Below are 15,606 nucleotides of genomic sequence, written 5' to 3' on the forward strand. Positions count from 1 at the left end.
TCCCTAAGAAGTGAACATTTGCAGAGTGCAACAAGAGTACTAGTATTTTTTGGTGAAGATTCTTTCCTTCATTGTTGGTTCCTGATGCAAATTCAAACTTTAAACCCCCCCAAATCCTACCTGCGTGTGCTGCCACAAGCAATTTTCCTTGGAAATAACAATAATAAGCTCACTGGGGGCTCCTACAGATTATTGCAAGACAAGTGGAAAATGTGCTAAATGGATAATGCTGGACTACAGCGGTGTGTATTTGTCATGATCACGAAGTGCAGGGCTGAAGAATTTTTAATGAGATGGCAAAGCGACTATCCCGTGTCTGTGTGTGGGTGTGCGTGTGTGTGCGAGATCCTTTATTAATATATTTGACCTCAGGTTGGATGTGCTTATACAGGCTAATGGAGAACAACAGTGTGCCTGTTTCTCATTGACACCTCCAGACACACACACATGTGCAACCATGGAATAAATGCACTTACTGACATCCCTTTGCATTCACTTGATCTCTCTTAATTCCCAGACATATATATGATGAGATGCTAAGCCTTGGAAATACACTCTTTCTCCCTCACTAGCATTGTATTACTCGCTAACACACCTACATGACTCAGAGCATTAACAGGGAGGAGGGAGAGATAAATCAGCAGCTAATGAGGTCTAGAGTATGAGAAGCAGTTCCTTCAAGGCATTTCCATCTATGATGCACTCTACCATGCTATTGCAATCTGTATGCATGTGTGTCGACGCTTTTGTTGCATGCCGGGTGTATGAGTGAGCTGGTGTGCATTGTGTGCATGCTCACCGTGACCTCTGTTTGACACGGCGTGGGGCTAAATAAGGCCAAGATGAGGACAGGAAAGGGCTGTGCGTGTGTGGGGTGGTAGGAGGGGGTGACAAAGAGGGACTCCAAACATACACGACATGCTTTTTCCTGCTGTCACTCAGCTGTGTGACTCGCGGCCACACTTCTTAAACAGCATCGGCGCTGATGCCAAGCTCTAATGAGGACTTACTTACACTACAGGCACGAGTGTTGCGATGTTATATGCAGGTCAATGTGGAATAGAAAAATAAAACATTTACAATGATGCATGAAAACAAAGTTACTGATTTGCTCTAAAATGAGATAAAAAGCTGACTTTCTTTTTTCAGATCTACCAGTCAGATCTGAAATGACGATCTATATTTGGAGTGTGTCTGTGGAAACTGTTGTCCGTTTGTCTAAAAGAACATGTGTGAGGTCAGAGGTTACAAATGTTGGACCCAAAAGAGAACCTGGCTCACAATCTCTGTTCAATTCATCCCTGGGGTGTTTTTATCCAACCATGCCTTTATAGACATTGCTTTGCGCACTGAAGCAGTCATACTGAAAGAGACAGGAGACTCCAAAACTGTTCCAGCCAAGCAGGAGGCAAAAAAATAAACTTAGACAAAATAGATCCTTTGATAATACACAGTATTTGTCGGGCAAATGCACAAACATTTTTGTTCCATCAACCCTTGTCCATCCCTCTGACATGAGATCTTATAATTACACAAAACGCAACTACCTCGCCTTGGAGGATGTCACATGGCCTTCTAAAATCTAGGCACAAAAAAAGTTGAAATTGAAAGGGATTTTTACCACTTCCAAGCATTTCAAGTCCATTTAGTTTCATATTCCCAAAACCATTGCTATCTGATGGTCATTGCACGACTGCCATAGTGTTTAGTGTGATAGAACCAGTAAGCGAGAAAACCAATTAGTGAGAAAAACCACTGAGCAACTGCAGCAACATGGCAACATGATAACTAAGATGAGACGGGCAGCATGTGCGCCCGCGTGCGTGTATGTGTGCATAGATAGTTGGGGGAGGGATTTACTACGGAGAGTTAAGTATGTCTCTCTGTCAAGCTGATTAGGGCGAAATTGAGGCAAAAAGACCACATTTTAATTGCTAATTATCAGTAGCCCTTTTGAAAAAATAATGAATGAGGGTCTCCATATGAGGGGCTTGCTTTTTGTCTATAATTTGCAAATGTAATGAATCAAAAAAAAATAATAAAGAACAAACCCTCCATTTTTTATATGGTCAAAATAAATTATATTTACATAATGAGTGAGAGAGAGAATAAAAAAAACACAAATCAAAAAGCAAACAGTTGATCACGAATCTCCAGACAGAGTCAGGTCGAAGCATTAAGTGTGCTAAGTGCTCTCCTTTTTCTTCACTACCTCCCCCTCACCTCAGCCACTCCTCTCCCCCCCCTCCCTTCCTCTTCCTCTAACTCATCGTTCAGTCACAGTGGGACTAATTATCAAAAAAAAATTTACACATTAAACAGCCACAGTTCATCTCAGCGCTGCGTCCGAATACTCAAATGGAAACCCTGAGGTCCCGCAGAATATATTGTTCCATTTGACGGGTGATCACACTGAAGTCAGTGACCTAATGAAAAAGCACAGACACACACACAATTTTTCTCTCCGAACCCGCTGTGCCTTTTAATTAGACTTGAAGACTAGACGTTACCATGCTGCCAGAGTGTGTTTTTACTCTGTTATACTGCCCCCCCCCACGCTCTCTCCTCCAACCTGCCCAAGGTAACGCACACAAACTGTTACAGTGAAGCCTTTAAAACCGAATACATTTAGTTACGTGATACTGGTCTACTATATATGTCAATATTTAGAGTCGTCAAAATGAATTGAATAATCGACAACCAATCTAAAATTAATTGATGACTATTTAAATCATTACGTAATCAGTGACTGTTTAACTTAAAATTGTCCAAATCCTCTGACTTCATCCTCTCAACAGTCAATATTATATGGTATCTGTAGTCCTTTACAAAAGCAACCTCATTGTATTTTGTTTAATCAAAAAAAAAAAAAAAAACATCTGTTTTGACTTTGGATAACAATCACCGAACCAGTAACTGAATCAATTTCAAACAGGTTGGTGAGAAGAGTACGTCAATCCCTCTCACATTATATTGCTTAATTGTCAGTTGTTTTTGTTAGCACTAAATAAACAACCATTGGTTCATAAAGAATAATTCGGTTTTGTAATACATTTTAATAAAAAACAAAATTTCATTAATTCATACCATTAATTGATGGAATAATCGATTCCAAAAATAGTCAATAATGACACCCCTATTAAGATTAAAAAGGAAATTAGAAAATCAATCGTTAAGACCATTAGAAATCTTAAGGCAATGTTGTAGATAATATGTTAACATTCTGGGCTATTGACATCACTTTAAGAATTATTTAAATTCCACAATGTGTAACTTTTTAAACATTTTGTGTCTATCTTACAGTGTTTAGCTTTTATACTTTTGTTGTCGCTACATTATAAGCAAACCATCCAAGTTATCTTCACATATTTTTAGACAAATTCATGAGAAGTAGAATTCAAGTTTAGATTTTCCACAATACTGGTTTTCAACACATGAACTGATTGCCACTATAAAGGCCACTTTGGCCTGGCACAATTTCTCAGAGACAATCATTTTTAGTTCTTCCTTCATCACACAACAATTTACCGTCATGACTTTCCGGTACGAGCATCCATCTGTCAGGGTAACATGACAAAATAACTCAATGTTCTTTCACTTTCAGTGTCCCGAATCAATAAATGTCCGTGTCACATGCTGCCGATTCACTCCTTTCAAATGTCACAACATGTGCTTCCTTCTGGGTTTCAAAACAACACATAAAAGCTGGCGGGCCATAAACAGATATTGAGTCAAGCGCTGTCAGTAAACCAGTAGACAAACAAGTGACTTCCGCCATCAGGCGCTGGCCTTCCAAAAGGCCTTTTATACGACCCTATCAAAGCTGGAGCACCTTTTACTACAACTACGGCACTTTCAAGAGGACTTGAACCAGAGTCCGGGCCTCTTTATTGCATCCCACGTGTTGTTATCAGCTCAGCAATGTCCTGAGCTACTTTATTCATTATTAATCCAATCGAGCAGTTTGGCTCCAATCAGAAAAGAGGGCGTGAACAAACGGGAACCTGATGACCGTTGATTCGGAGTAGGTTAAAGGGACCAAGTCAGGACTGTGCAGCTACATTTGGTGACACATAGTTGTGTGTTTTCATTCACGTCTGCATCTGTGTGTTTGTACACGTGGCGCTAACAAATAGAGCAGCAGGGGCAATCAAAGCAAATAAACTCATGGGACAAGGGGCAACAGCCGCATGGTTGATGTCATCGCTTAAGTAGCTCACTGAGTTATGGTACAGTGCCCTGATCCATTAGTTGAGATTGTGGTAGGATATCACAACATCCTTCACCACCAGCTTGACACTCACACTACCATAAACTTGTGAGACCAACCACATACACCCACACACAGTTGGACAACATTCCCCTCAGCTCCCATCAATACTCTACTTACAATTCACATGAACATGCACCTTTCCTTCGCAGGAGATTGTGCTGCGCCATTAGGCCATTAAAGATCTTTTCTATTTATGCTTGCCGGCAAACGCGTTGCACCCTGGAGAACTCAGCACACTTGTTTTCCTCCGAGTCCCTTTTGGGGAATTCCTTTTCAGCCGCATAAAAACCAGGGGTACGGCTGGTGCTGTGTGCGGTTCTTAACAATTAATTGGGTTTCTGTCAGATTCAGTGCACTGGAGACTAATGGGATACACAGATATGCTCAGTACACGGGAAGGGATTGAATCATCTCAATGAGCTCTAAGCAACTGAATGTTGACGTTTATGATGAAATAGACACTTATCAATTAAATTCTGAGCACTCCATTAAGAATTGGCGAATGATAAATCATCAGCAATGGTCAAAAATATACTACTACTGCTACTGAATACTGAGTGTGCCAAGTAACACCATCATGAGTGACATCAAAATGCATTTTTGTAGTAGTTCAAAAACCAGTCCTGGGAGTCTTCACTCTAAGTCAGCCGGGATAGGCCTCAGATCACGTATCACCCTGAACAGGAGAGGTGGTCTGGAAAATAGATGGAGACTTTAATTTCCCTCTAATAGTGACACAAAAATATGGAAGAGGAACATGGCTTGATACATTTAAAAAGTTAGTTAAATACCATATCATAATTTTATCTTGAATAAGATTCAGTTTGCTTGGAGTAACCAGGAAATACTCCTTAATCTCACCTTTTGAGCCTTTTAAAGATAAATATTGTGTGTTGTTTTCAGTGGAGTCTGACGTATCACGACTATTTGGGAAAACTGACAGCCACAAGTGCCCTTGAAAGCCCACATCTATATTTAATAGGCTGTAAGAAGCTGACAAATATCACACTCGGACTTCTTATACATTCAAGAGAGAGCCTCATTAAGCTCTGAACACAAGCTATCCTCTGCTGTGATTCTCTCATTGTCCTGGTTTACAGTAATTTACTGTAGGCACATGCCCTCCAGCTAATATCCAGCCCATTGTCCAGGGGCTGACGATCCTCCGCATGAGCAATAAATAATTACAAACGTCTCACACTTCCTTTCTCTCTCACCGTCGTACATTTGTCAGCATGTCAAAATCAAATATGAAGGCTCAATTTGTCTATCCAGCCATCAAAAAGTCCCGTTAACCAGTCAAGAGGTGTGTTGTCATGAAGCTTTGAATGAGAACTGAGTCAAGTCCAGTTGGGGATATACGTATTAGGTGAAAGCTACAGCTTGGCTGACAACATTGCTGTTGCTGTTAACAGGTAGCAGTCTGTTCTGTCGCCCAAGGACAAGTCGGTGGGCAATTGAGAGGGGTCAAGAGATGGAATAGAGGCAAAAGTGCCTGAGGTGTGATAAAATAAACAAGAGAGAAGGTGCTCTGAGCAGAAGAAAGCGAGAAAGAAGAGCTTCCTCATTGTCTATGCTGGCTGCAAGGTGCATGGGGATTTGTCCTGAAGTGAATTTACTTGCTGGATCAGATGCTCCTGTCTTAGCTTTTCTTCAACAGATGGATTCACCTGGGAGCTAGCAGTCTGAAAAGGATGCATTATTTCAACATTTATTTCATTGCTGATTTTCTGTTTCGTATGATTCCAAAATTGCCCGCCAGGTGGGTGAGCAGTCTGACTCACATTTTTAAAGTTCCTGGTTCGAGTCTCAGCTCTAGTCTTTGCTTCATTACCATGTTCTTCCAGGTACTCTGGCTTTCTCCCATGTTCAAAAACAAACATGTATCTGAGGTTGAATTAAAACTCTGAATTGAGTTCAAAGAAAATATTACATTGTCTCAGGATAATGAAAATCAATTTGCCCGAGGTACACTCAAGAGTCACGAATCAGCAAGGAAGCCACTTGCTCTTTGAGGTCCTTCTCCTCTTCCCCCTCCTCACGTTCTTCAGCCCCCCACCCCCCCCGATGGACCTAAAGGACCCTTCTAACTCACCTTGCTCATATTATTGCAACTATACTAATCCTCTCAAGGACAGTTAGGTGCAATTGCTGTTAGTTCATGACAGGACAATGAGACCATAAACTTTACACGGAACGGCTCATTCGGATGAAACAAAAACATTAGATTTACCTCAAGTGAAGTGAAATTCGTTTCACCTACACCAATATAGTGGCAGATGATGTTGTCGTGCTCTCTATAACCTTGTTTACATTCAGTGCACTTTTGCGCCCCTTGGCTAATTATACACGGGGTTTGTTTAGTAGCTGTGGGAGGGCTTGCAGAGAAGAGGGGCAAGTCAACCTTTCTTGTTTATGATAAAGTGACAGAAAATCATTGGGGGGTCAAGTACCTCGCCCACAATCCCCCCCCCCCCCCCCCCCCGCCCCCAAAACTCCTGCAGCAGTCGGTAAGGTGCCTGTTGTGGGAAGCCTCCCCTTTAATGGTCTCATTAAAGGGCCCGTCTCCCCGTCAATAGACGCCTCTTATTCTTTTTCTGACAAATTTGAATTAATAATTCAACGGCAAGTGCCTGGGGATGTATATTTTCGGCATGAAGGACAGTTAATCCATAGCACCCCACCCCCTTGTTCTTTCTCTCTCTCTCTCGCTCTCCTTGCTCCCCCTCTCTCATTTCACGACCACTTTCTCTCTTTGCCCGTCATTCTCTCTTGATGATGGAAAGCAGTGGGTAGTGCTGACTAAAGAGAGTGTGACCATATTTTCCACACTCCTTTCAACTTCTTTGCTCTCTGTGTGATTTTGGTCTCCTGTCACATGACAAGTGGAGTCAACTTAAGTGCAAATTGTTATATGACGGCGGCCCTTCCAATCCTGTCACCCTACTATTCATGTGTGATGACATGCCACTTTCTATAGCTTAAAAGTATGCGTACTTGCTCTTTGGATCTTTAGTTGTAAAACTAAAACTGAAATGTTTTTCCCATTGTGGACTCAAAAATGTAAGACTAGAAAGCTTATATCAGATAAATTGTCAAACGACTGATGAACAAAAAGCCCAAAAGAATTTGCTGACCACATCATTACCCACAGCTGCACCATAATGAGATTCAAAGCACTTCTGTATATGTGTTCAATCAGATATCGCTTATTCCTCATCTCGGTTTGCGTTAGATCCAAGTAATGCTTTTTTTTATGCTCTCGCCGTTCGTCTATATGTACAGGACACAAGTCAGAATTTTATTCGGCTCCCATTCACATTTTTTTGCTGTGACCGTACAATCTGTCTCCTTAATTATGAGTTTAGGATAGTTTTTTCCCCTCAATGTCACCCATGACCCTGTATTTGAAGTAAAAATAAAACTGGGAATAAATTGTGTTAATCAATGACAATGCATTTCTAGGTGGCAGTGCAGAACTGCATACCTACTAAAGAGGTCACTGACTCTGTCCCATAGTTAATCTTCAATCATTCAGGAAGACAAGAAGAAAGTTTCCAGTTAGGACTTTTATTGAATTGTTCTATGTTTGTCAGTTGTCATTGTGCAACGTTGTGTTTGAATTTACAGGCATGCTGTGTAATATTATCGGTATCAGTGGCTGGTGGTATTAAGGCACTGCTCATCATTGTCGCTCAACTTTACTTTATATTACATCTATTATTTGAGCTAGATTTGAAATTATTTTATTCTGTATGAATTATTCAACAGTTGTTTGCAGCTACTCATTGGACTGCTTTCATTTTCAAAAAAAAGTCAATAGGAGAGCTAAAGCGGATGTGTTTGTGTGTGTGTGTGTGTGTGTGTGTGTGTGTGTGTGTGTGTGTGTGTGTGTGTGTGTGTGTGTGTGTGTGTGTGTGTGTGTAGACAGTAGAGTCATGTAGCTTTATTGCTAAAAATATCCAGGATAAGAAAAGACCAATAAGGAGCTGTGATGGGTTGTAGGGGGCAACGGCAAGAGAGCGGGGATAGGAGAACTAGGGCCAGTGAGCCACGGCACCTGTTGGATCATCTGCACTTTAAAACATTTAATCACTGTCTCTGGTTACACAGAAACACTCACACACACATCCACACAAACCACAGCATGCAATCACAAAACCTTAGAGCCCCTCTGTTCGCTGTCTGCTTAGAGGTATCTTGTAACCACATTGTCTAAAGGGACTGTGGTATTATAGCAGCCACCTGACCACCATCTTATCAACACCATAGTTTGAACACATGCTTGTGTACTGTCCTCAATCGTGCAAGAACACAATGGCTGACAAGCCACATGCCTGGGAAGTCTGCCATGCCGAGCAGTTCCATTTATGATTTGAGGGTAGTAAGTAAGTGCATGTAAAAGTTTATATATTTACACCCCAGTATGACTAGTGTTTTTTTTAAGTTTGAGAACAGCAATCAAATTATATAAAATATGTGAGATACTAGAGACACCGGTGGTAAGGGATGCCGTTCAAAAACTCCTCGGAGGCAAGGCCCAGGGGGTGGATGAGATCCGCTCAGAGTTCTTAAAGGCTCCAGATGTTGTCGGGCTGTCCTGGCTGACACGCCTATACAGCATTGCGTGGACATAGGGGACGGTGCCTCTGGTTTAGAAGACTGGGGTGGCCTGTTTAAGAAGGGGGACTGGAGTGTGTGTTCCAACTACAGAGGAATCACACAAACCTCGAGGGTGCATGGGTGTTCGCTCAGCCAGTCCACATGTGATTTGTGGACTTGGAGAAGGCGTTCGACAGTGTCCCTCTGGAAGTTCTGTGGAGGGTGTAGAGCTGCTGCTCCTCCACGTTAAGAGGATCCAGATGAGGTGGCTCGGGCATTTCATCAGGATGCCTCCTGGATGCCTCCCTGGGGAATACCCAGGACGCGCTGGAGAAACTACGTCTCTCAGCTGGCCTGGGAACACTTTGGGATGAGCTGGGCAAAGTGGCTGGGAAGAGGGAAGTCTGGGAGTCCCTCTTAAAGCTGCTGCCCCCGCAACCCGACCCCGGATAAGCAGAAGAAGATGGATGGATGGATGGATGGATGGATGGATGGATGGATGGATGGATGGATGGATGGATGGATGGATACTAGAGACTGAAATATGGTTGAAAATCTAAGCTAATGTAGGTGACTGGTAACTTGAGTGTCCTAGATGGACTCTGATTGCCTCACAGTGAGATAATAAAACCTTTTCCCCCCAGGTTATCTATAAAACACTAAGAGTAGCTTTTAAACATGGTCAAATGCAATGGTAATACATTGGTGAATAAATGAATGAATTTATTATTATTTATATTATATTATAATATATAATATATTATAATATAAATAAGTGAATAAATATGTCAATTGTCAAAAATCATATTGAGTCCTGTTGAAGATTTAAATTAATTATTGTTAGATGTTTTGAGAGTATGAGTTGCTTATTATCTACCAATGAGTAACAGTAATGACTCATCATGAGCTGAAACAGTCATAAAGACATAAAGTAGCGTATTTTCTAAGGAAATAACAGCAACAACACTTTTCACTGTAGAGTCCATGCATATAGAAGGGCTGATGATATACTATCCTCGTTTACACCTTTAGAAATGATTCACAGGCTGCCTGTGTAAAAGCTGGGGGCCCATCCGTTTGCAGTTTTCGTTTTAAACATTTCACCTCGAGTGCACTTAACAGAGGGGCTCTGTCACTGGCCTTTGTTGTACATCCTGCAGCATTTTTTTTATTTACACAAAGATATTTGTCAGTGATGTCGTCTTGAGTTTCCTGTAATCCTGTCCTTGCAAAGCAGGATATTATTTAAATAAATGAAATAAAAGGCCCATGCACTATATTTGGTAACGGAGTGACATATTTTCCAGAAGATGGAGTCTTGGTACAAAAAGGAGCAGCTCAGTATCTTGCCAAGAGAAACTTCAACATGGTCATGGCGGTTGTCCTGCCCCTGATGTCATGCCACACATATGACACAACCGTATAGTAAATTGGATTGGTGAAATTCAAGTCAGATTTGTTAACAGGTGGTCTAATTTATTTTAGAAGGATTTGGATTATTGTGGTTTGTGACGGATGAAGGATGGTTTTCCTGGAAACTAAACACGGACCAAAATATATCAATTCCACAAATCCCTAGGTTTTGATATGATATCCTGCAACATTCATGTTTGCACAATGTGGGTTTTCTTTAACTAATATGAGCCTGTTCACCGCAGGGCCCTGGGTAGCCCGGGTCTGTCCTTCCTGGCCCAAGCATGCATCCCTTGGCCGTTAATTGGAGTGGAGCGGGTTCCTAGGCAGTACAGCGCTGGGACCCAAGACGTGACCACTGAGAATGTATTAGTATTAGCATTGCGGCGGACAGACCTGTACATAATGATAACCTGAAGCTTTGGCACTTGGGAAACACACTCACACATGTACACAGTCACGAAAACAAGTAGTGTAAGTGTAATGCGGCCCCACCAGTGGGCCACTCCACGACTGGAGAAGGAGGCGGTAGAGGGGTGAAATGAACTTGACTTCCATTGATCGGGACTGCGAGCACAGAACCGGGGGCTGTTTGTCCCAGAAGAGCTCCTGTACTGCTGCTCGGTAGCTCCTCATAAATCTTTGAAAGGCCTCAGCCGCTTTACATTCACACCATTTGGGTGAACGTACACATACAAGCACGCACGGATAACAGGTTGGTCAGTGATGATGGTTGAGGGGATCAATCGTCATCTGTGGCATGTTGAGGTGTGTTTACAGTGTTCAAACAGGTTCAATATAAGTATTAGTATGCAGGATAAAAAAAATGAAACTCCCACAACTTTGCTTACTCGCAGCACTCTGAGGCCCCCCCCATTGGCCCTTGACGGCCCCGTAGTGTTTTCAACAAATGGTTGTTGTTGCTTATACCACTTAGAAAACACCTGACATGCTGGGCAAAGTATCCGTAGCTTCTAAGTACAAGTTGGCAGGGGGGCCCTCGGCCTTATCCAGACGGTAATAAAAGTTGAGAATTGATTTTCTGTAGCAGCTTGTAACTGTTAATGTTGAAACATCAATAGCCAAGGCAAATGGGAGACTGAGAACACGGAGGGCACGAGCCGAGGCGGACTCTAAATCACAGAATCTATCCGTGCCGATCGATAGGACAGTAACCGCAAGTGTCCCTCTGCTTTCCTAATGTTTTATAATAAACTGACAGCCCGTAATAAGGCAGAGGGAGAATGGAAGGGAGAGATTGTGGGCAACAATCTCGCTGGGCCACGTTAAATCACCCCACAGGAGAGAGCAGGACATTGTCAGAGGAATAGGAGGAGTGTCTTTTTCTTTTGAAACGCAACGTTGTGGTGCTTAAGTCGTAATTGTGTAACCATGCTGGTTAGTTTCTACATGGACATAGTGGTGCACTAGGTTACAATGTGTTCTAAATCTGAGAGCCACTACATTGCTTTCACAATAGTGAGATGTGAAGAACAAGGCGGTGCTGCACATGTTATGGTCGTGACAAAGTGATTATGACTCTTGCAAAACTTGCTTTATAACTGCTGCAACTGTATGTGTTATATACACACACCTATGGTGCTTTAGTAAATAAGTAACACTGCTAGTAATTATGGAAGTTGTGGGAACGAACATGCCTTTAGGCATTTGAACTGCTTGGAAACTAAAAATATCATCATACTGAGTCCTATAATTATCAACACAGAGATATACGTATCTGCATTTAATTTATTTTTAATATGTACAGTGTTTTTTGTAGCTCTTATTCATAAAGTGCATGATACTTGATTTTCTTTATAAAAATGATTCAACTCAAACTAAAAATGGCAAAACAGTCACGTTGTGAGACCGAACACTTCCTACTGTATGAGGCATGGTGATGATGAGGTATATCTTGATATAAGGCTAGAATAGTACACAACCAAAATTTGTCTAAAACGAACTAATATTTTTGGAGAGGCAGCATATTTGTCTTTTCTTGGATCGAATCAGAGAAGTTGAATGAGTGAATGTATTTTGATGTCATTATTGCCTCTGACATCTTGATTTTTTTTTCTGTATATATTCTGCATGCGTGCATTTTGAGTGACAAATATTTACATTGGTAAAATGTTTAATCGTCCACATTTGATGTATACTCACAAACTGAATCGAGTGGGAGATTCAGATTCAGTTTGGAAAGACACAATGTGAATGAATCCTGAGAATCAGAGGCTTTTAACCGGTGAGGTGTAAAACAGAAGAAAAAGAAGATTGAGTGTGACTATGTCCCCACAACTACACACAAGTCAGCACAACAGGTCTTAATGACAACAGCCTGCATTCAGTAATGACAGCAAGCCGGAGCTTTTATTGCTTCATAAATTCTGAAAGCCTTTTCCGCAGTCTGATTACGCTGAATTCCCTACAAAGTGGAAGGTGCATTATATTTCTTAGGCTAAAACTGACAGAAAATAGGTGCAAGTATTAGGTTCATTGCTTTAGGACATATTTCCACCTACTCCTGATGAGACAGAATACGAGAAAAGAAAAGTCTGGACACTCAAACTTGATTAGTTGAGTTTGGATCTGTCGGCTAGAAAGTTTGAGCGAACGGTGAAGGACTTTTTTATTTGTTGGTTTGCTGCCTCAGAATGAAGACTGTAGGATGCTGATGGCTGGTAAAAAGATTTGTTTGAAAAGTAGATGACAGTCCAATAGTTTTCAATCAGCATGTGTTTGCCCAGCACTTTACACGACAGTCAAAGCGGAGTGATGAAGAAGGCGATGTATTGTGCATAGATTGTGCTTTATTAGCCTTATACATAAATCTTTAGTGTACCCCCACTGCAATCACCACCACTGTATTTTCCATTACTGTTGTCATTGCACCAATCTACCAGACTCCGCTATATGACGATCCTACAATCACACATCCGAGATGTGACTCGCATAAACCACTAACATTCAAACACTCTACACCAACCAAACAAGGATTGATGTCACCTTTCAGACACAGGAATTATAACTGCATGAGTGGCATATCAAGAAGTTGGCTCTCCTTTTCTTTCTGTTGGAATCATTTTCTATATTTTATACAGAAAATGTATCAAACCGTGAAATGAATGTGCTGTATATCAATAACTGTTACAATTTAATTCCTGGATTAATGAAAGTAATTTATCACTATCAAGTGGGATTCATACAGCAGCTTCATCATCATCATCATCATCATTATCATCTTGTTTTTGGACAATAGGGTAGACTTTCTTCTATGCAATTCTGCCCAGCAACACGTATCACATGGTCAGGAAAAGTAAGTCATTTTCATTACTATAACAGATGAAAAGTTGTATTAATTATCTCAAATGATTTTTTTTTTCACCTGTGCGATTTTAAAACACTGCATTTGGAAGAGAATTAGGATAAACCTAAACGTCCATCTGTGAAAGTATTTTAGTTTTGCTGGTACAAAGCTAAGTGGTTGGAGTGTGTGATGTATAATTATATATAATTGTCATATTCTGTGTCATGGGTGCCACCGATCTGTCAGACCTGACAAAAAGCGAGGCCTGAGGCAGATTCGAGTGAGCAAGTGTCGTGGCGGACGCTCCAAATACAGAGCCTACATTTAGTTCAAGGATTATATTTTTGATGAAATGGAAAATGACAATTGCATCATGCAATTTATAGATGAGACACATCATCTACGATATTAACCTTCATCTGTCAGACACAAGTAAGCTAGTTCTTCAAACCGGGATGCTAAACTGGTCTGGTTAGCTCGACAGTTTAGGTAACCAATAGCTGAAAATTAATGTTAGTTCTGCATTTAATTGTTAGGACAATAAAGTGATAGATTACACTTTACACATGATGTCATCTTGAAACTATGCCATCAAAAATGCAATTGGAAATTAATTAAGCATTGTTATGTAAAGTTTTTTTTTTTTTTTACTTGCTTGACTGTGTAAGAATCATATTTTGGAGCAGATTTAAATCAGTTAAGGTTATAATTAAGGTTCAACAGTGAACAGTATTCATTGATAAAGTATATCAATATAACTCCATACTGCTGAGTGCATGAGAGAAAAGGGCAAAAAACTATACGCATGCATAAAATAACTTGTCTATTGCGTTGCTTTTAATGAGGCTATACAGTGTTTTGGATTTTACATGCTCCATTATTTGGCCCTTACATTGTGGTCCCAGCAGGAGCAAATATTGAACCATTGCCATCTTCTTAGTATGTTAATCAATGCCCCGACGAATCCAAATGATTCGGTTCATTTCAGGAAATGAATATTTGCTGTGTGTATTGGGAATGTGGAAGTATGAACAATCTGGTCAAGGATCAGTACATTGATTCTGAGCAGCTCAGGCTGTTGCTTAATTGGTATCCACTTGACTGGGACTTTAGTGTTTTGCCTCTTGTTCACTATATACACAGACATGATGTGATATGGAGATAGCGCACTGTTTTATCAAGGTCAGTCACATTGACCATGTTTGTTGTCTCGTCTGCAGTGCTTCAGTGTCTGACAAAGTCAAGATACGAAAAAATGAGGGAGTCATGATAGAAGTACGGATACATTAAAAATAAATAATACAATATTTTACGTGATAGATATAGATAGTTATAAAATGGGTTGTGTTCACCGCAGTCTATTTTGAAGAACTATATGATTAAAAAAATGTAAAGTTTGCTTTTACTGACATTCTTAAAGCTGTATTAATTTCCCAAGTTGTTTACTATTGTATTTTTGAAGTATGTGGAATACATTTGAACCTGTCATAAATCTAAACAAGGTAGATATTAGATTATATTAGAAACAACCCTCTGATTTATGCAATTGTTCCTCATACCAGAATCATAATAATCCGCATATTCTGACATGGTTTTTTTTTAAGGCAGTTATTTGTGATGTAGCATTTTACAACTTCCACAAAGGTGAGACTTGGCACCTAACACTGGTTATGAAATGCCAAAATAATGACTTAGGAGTCTAAGAGTGCACCTCCAAATAATTTACCTCTCTATCAACTTTTTTTTCTTGTCCCTAAACACTACAATTATTCTAAGTTGTATCCACAAATCTCGCTTCTCTGCTGGGAGCATTTAGCACTCGGCAGTCCTCTGACAGCTCCTCTGGTTCTCTTCCCAGCTGACGAGGACTGGCAGTGCATGTCTCACCCAATTACATCTGACGTGGTCTGACCCACAGAGCCCAGTCGCTTGCTGGCAGAGCAGACTCTGACCTCTGAACCTACAAGTGCTTTGCCAATATGAGAGCTGTCTGTCTCTAGTTGAGGGAATT

The 15,606-nt window shown here is 40.8% G+C and overlaps 1 protein-coding gene across 1 annotated transcript in view; it reads right to left on the reverse strand.

Annotated features, from left to right (window-relative positions):
* nr5a2 (nuclear receptor subfamily 5, group A, member 2) overlaps window positions 1-15,606 on the reverse strand; it is a 50,872-nt gene that overhangs the window by 2,085 nt on the left and 33,181 nt on the right. The window lies entirely within an intron of this gene.

This window comes from Syngnathus leptorhynchus, chromosome 13 (assembly GCF_054491065.1).
Source record: "Syngnathus leptorhynchus isolate UIUO chromosome 13, UIUO_Slep, whole genome shotgun sequence".
In the NCBI taxonomy this organism is placed as follows: Eukaryota; Metazoa; Chordata; class Actinopteri; order Syngnathiformes; family Syngnathidae; genus Syngnathus; species Syngnathus leptorhynchus.